This window comes from Lynx rufus, unplaced genomic scaffold (assembly GCF_022079265.1).
Source record: "Lynx rufus isolate CCGP_SWC_20201006 ecotype Redwood Valley unplaced genomic scaffold, mLynRuf1.p SCAF_13, whole genome shotgun sequence".
Taxonomy (NCBI): Eukaryota; Metazoa; Chordata; class Mammalia; order Carnivora; family Felidae; genus Lynx; species Lynx rufus.
In genome coordinates, this window is record NW_025814827.1 from 45,867,657 (window position 1) to 45,872,760 (window position 5,104).

At 44.4% G+C, this 5,104-nt stretch overlaps 1 pseudogene; it reads right to left on the reverse strand.

Annotated features, from left to right (window-relative positions):
• Positions 1-237: 237 nt before the first annotated feature.
• LOC124508834 (60S acidic ribosomal protein P1-like) lies at positions 238-517 on the reverse strand (annotated as a pseudogene).
• Positions 518-5,104: the final 4,587 nt, after the last annotated feature.

Consider the following 5,104-nt stretch of genomic DNA (forward strand, 5'->3'; position numbering starts at 1 on the left):
CCACAGCATGTGCACAGCACCTACTATGCACCACATGCTGAGTACTCTTACATGATTTACCACACTATTCCTCACAAGTAGGAGCCAAGTACTATTAACATCTCCATTTTATAGATGCGAAAACTGAGGCACAGGAAGGTCCAGTCACCTGTCCAAGGTCACCAGCTAGGAAGAAGCAGAGCCAGAACTTTTTTTTTTAACACTTCCACTTCTTACTGAACAGGCTACAGAAGAAGTTTAGTCAGACAGACCAAAGCACACGTCCTCCTCAGACTCCTCAGCTTCTTCTTCTTTGCTTCCACTCCCTCCTCAGCTGAGACAGCAGCAGTGCAGGGCGCAGGTCCACCAGCCCTGAACTACGCAGATGGGGCTCCCGATGTTGACATCAGCCAGGGCCTTTGCAGACAAGCCTGGCCAAAAAGGTTGAAACCTTTACACCCGCTGCTTCAATAAGGGCACTGATCCTCTCCTCCATGACTGTCACCTCATTGTCGTGCAGGATGAGGGCCGAGTACATTCAGGGGAGCTCCCAGATGACGGCCTTGGTGCAGGCGTGCTAGGCCAGTGTACCTGGCCCAGTGCTAGTCACGGAATGAGGCAACGCCCTCACCCAACGCAGCCTTAGTTTAACTTCCTCACAAAGACCAAGCACCTTGGTGGCAGCTGAAGAAAGCAGCGAGTAGAGCTAGAACTTGAACGTGGTCCCGAAGTTGCTGTTTTTAACTATTTTAGTGAACAATGAGAAACAACTTTCAAAGGGACCGGGTATTTTCCTCCTCTAATGGAAAGGCTTATGCCTGTGGGGCAGGCTATGTGGGAAGCCAAACAGTGCCACACAGAGGGTCACAAGAGGGTTACCTGCCGAGCAGGTTACCATGACTCAAGGCTTTGAGGGGGTCAGAGAAGCCTAATGCATCCCTGTCAGCAAAAAAAAAAAAACACTACACCTCTCCCTCACCCGAGCAGTGCTTAGCCAGTATAGACACCTGCCACTCTTCAGGGCTCTGCGGTTCCTCAAATCCTGTTCTAACAAGTTAAGGTCTTTATTCAGGCTTCAGTCCATCTCAAGTGGCCTTTCTGCCTCCTTCATGTGACATGGCACTTCTCTGCTTCGAGCTGTTTTGTGCTGATTGTAGGTACAGCTCAGAGAGCACATAGCTCTCCATTCCCCGGCTCACTGTTGTCCCCTCATTCTGCCTCCAGGTAATATGACCCATATTTGAGGATGACAGAACAGTGATCAAGGTCACAGAGCTGGTCTCCAAAGCAAGACCTGAACCTAGGCCTTCTGAATGCTAATCCTACTCTTTCTCCCTTGCCAACTATGTAAGAGAAGAAACTGTTAAGATCTGCAGCTACCCTAGCACCACTGGCCCCGGATCCTTGGACCCAGTCAGGTGCATCTGCTTCCTCCCACCTCGCCCTGGCCTCAGCAGCCCACCCCAGTAGGCTCCCCTTGTTCCGAGCCTCTGTGGTGTCCCCCACCTCATACCCCCAGAGGCTCTGGCTCCACTCCATGCCCTACCCCTGGTTTCCATCTGCACCATACCTCATGGGGTAGTCTTGCCTCCCTTGCCACTCGGCCCACACCTCCCTCACCTCCCTCTCCTGCCATCTGCAACACAAGCACTTTGTCACTGGCTCTGCTCACCTTCAACCTCCGCACTGCAGCTCTCTGTTCCTTGGCCTTCAACCCCGAGATTCCCAGATCTCCGCCACTTCAACTGGACTCCCAGGCGGGCCCACCCCCTACCTGTTGCCCTCTGTCTACCTTCAGGATGGCTTCAACTGCTCACCCTTCCAATTATTTGGCACACTGACTGAATGCTCTGGATTTTCCAAGGCCACCCTGATTTTAACTATTCTGTCCCATCATCCGACCATTTGGCCCAATTCTGGAATCAGAAACATAGTCAATGGAGATTTGTCGCACCTGGATATCATTTTCAAAATTGGTACCACATGCATAGGATACAAAATTCAAAAGGCATCAAAGAAGATAGAGGACGGGGTGCCTGGGTGGCCCAGTCAGTTAAGCATCCGACTTCAGCTCAGGTCATGATCTTGAGGTTCATGATTTCAAGTCCCGCATCGGGCTCTGCTATCAGAGCAGAGCCTGCTTTGGATCCTCTCTCCCCCTCTCTCTCTCTGCTCCTCCCCTGCTCGTGTGCACATGCTCTCTCTCTCTGAAAAATAAACAAACATTTAAAAATATTTTTAAAAAGAAGAAGAAGATGACGACGATGACGACGATGACGACAGAGGGTAAATTAGGTCTCTTCTCAGCCCTGGTCCCCAGGCCCACGGGCCTCAGCTCTCCTACTCAGACACCATGCCTACGAGCACTTTCTCATCCTTCCAAAGAGGCCACAAATCTCTGACCTGGATGGGACTGGCCATGTTTCAGCAACAGCATTGGTCATTTCTTAATCATTTATAAATTAAAAAATTATTTAAAGAATGAAATTAGAAAGCTCAGCTTCAATCCCACTCCCTAAATGAATTCATGTCGTTTCTCTGAATGGCATTCCACTTTTTATCTATGTGCACACGGTTTTCGTTGTTTAATCAGGGTAATGTGAAAAGTTTAGTTCCACTCCCATCGCTAATTTCATACACACATTTAATTTTCATTATTTTTTAATAGCTTACATAATATTCATGTGGGCTAAAACCCAATTACTGGGTTTTTATTTCAAGTTTTAACAACTATAAATAATATCAGTATAGCCACCTATATAACTTTTTCTTCTTTGCATTATTGCTTTAGGATAAGTTCCCAGACTGGTAGTATTGCGTGTAGGGGATAGTTCCTGTCATATTTAGCCAAATAATTCTTAGAAAGTTGACAGCAGTTTGTAATGCCTCATACACGAATGAGGATACATCTTACTCTCATTCCATCAAATACAATAATTGTACTTTATCAACAAAAAAATGCTTTCTCATACTGTTCTCATTTACATATTTTTGTAATAGATAATGTAAAAGATAAGAATAGATAATTCAGGTCAATGCCACCTATTTAGGTTTCTGTGTTTAATGCAGACTTCTGTTAGAAGCAGTCCTCAGAACTAATTGGAAAAAGATGACTGGTTGGGTTTCTAGGACCTTGAAGAGGTCTTTGTGGCATACCACATGGAGGGCAGTTTGGCAAGGTTATGAATGAATGGACACATTCTCTCTCACTCTGTCTCTCTCTGTCTCTCCACCCACCCCCATCCTTGGTGGTATCTTTCCATATTCACCACGCTATTTTTATGTTACTAGAAAGGGCAATAGTCTTTCCAATTTGCATTCTTTTAAAAGTGATCTTTTCCAGGGGTGCCTGGGTGGCTCAGTCAGTTGAGCATCTGACTTCAGCTCAGGTCATGATCTCACAGTTCGAGAGCTCAACACCCACACTGGGCCCTGCGCTGACAGCTCCGAGCCTGGAGCCTGTGGCCTGCTTCAGAGTCTGTGTTTGCCTCTCTCTCTCTGCCCCTCCCCTGCTCATGCTCTGTCTCTCTCTCTCTCTCAAAAATAACTAAACATTTTTAAAAACATTTTTAAGTGATCTTTTCTTTTTGCATGTTATTGTAGATGTTTTTTCCTTAGTATGCAAAATGTACATAAGATCCTCCCACTTTGGAGAGCAAAACTTGGACTCTTCACTCACTAGTTACATCCCTTGGACAAACCACTCAGCCTCTCAGAGGCTAATTTCTGTCAGCAAAATGAGGGAATAATATTATCTGTTTAACTCATATAGTTGTTGTGAAGGGCAAATGAGAACACGCACGAGTGTGAGAGCTATCTCGTAAACCACAAGTCGCTCTTGAAATGTTGTAAGGACTCTATGAGACCATAGGTTCTTCCCATTTCAAATCTACCCTCTTATTGGTTCTGGAGAATATATTACTGCATCTTTAATTATTGATTTAGTCCCTTTTATTTTGTCTACTTATCCGGGAAATCTAACTATGAAGAAACTGCAATGCTAATAAGCTCTATTCCCCAGAATGGCCCTCCTGAACTGTTTAATTTCTTAGTTTCTTGAAATTCTGGATATATCGCTGAAAGTTTTTTTAGTGTTTTTTAAACTGATTTAAGTGCAATTTCTTCTTTGTACAGCTTAAACAACAACATCGGTTTGTCTTTTGCAATGATCGTTACCTTCATTCTTTTTAATTCTGACCTTCTCTCACTTGAGAGGATATCGTTATCCGTTTCTTTGAAAAGGGGCTCCAACTGTTTTCTGAATTCTTTGTGTGGTTCCCTGTGGTTGCTCTTTTTCAGGATTAATTAAAATAAAGTTTTTTGTACCTCCTTTTTTCTTTTTTGAGTGATGACACTTTTTCAGGGAGGCCACATTAATTTTTCCAGTTTAATGCATTCTCCCTTAAGTTACCTTAGTGACTGATCTCTGTGGTACTGCTGAAATTTCTTTAGTAAAATTTCTGATTGATTTTAATACAATTTGTGATGAGGAGTTTGGCTGGGTTTCTACTCACTCCACCATCTTCCTGGATAATTTTCCTACAATGTCGGGTCTTTCTATCCTCTGGTTCGATCTTTCTTTCCAGAAAGAACACAAAGACCAAAGATGGGATTAGAACCAGAAAGCCAAACATTTTCAACAGAAAACTGGAAAAATGTCTTTTTGTGCTTTGTTGCTGCTGTCTTAACAGTTCAGGTGGAACCTAAGAAAAGGGGAGCAAGCATGGAATACTGAAAATCTTACCACAAACCCCTTAATAACTCGACGTATTAACTACATTCCTAAAATTTCTGAACCTTCCAGGCATCTTGCAAGCATCAAAGTCTCTGTTGGTTTCTCCAGCTATAAATGAGGGAGGTGCTAAATTATTTCCAAGGTCTTTTTCCAGCTCTGAATTTCTTCAACATTAAATAATATTTAAGCTGTAGGTTTAGGCATTGATTGATGTGACCACAATTATCCCCACTTCCTGCTACCTCACCTTCAAAATAGCCACATGTGGGGGCTCAGTCCATTGGGCAACTGACTTCTGCTCAGGTCATGATCTCACGGTTGGTGGGTTCGAGCCCCGTGTCGGACTCTGTGCCGACAGCCTGGAGCCTGCTTCGGATTCTCTGTCTCCCT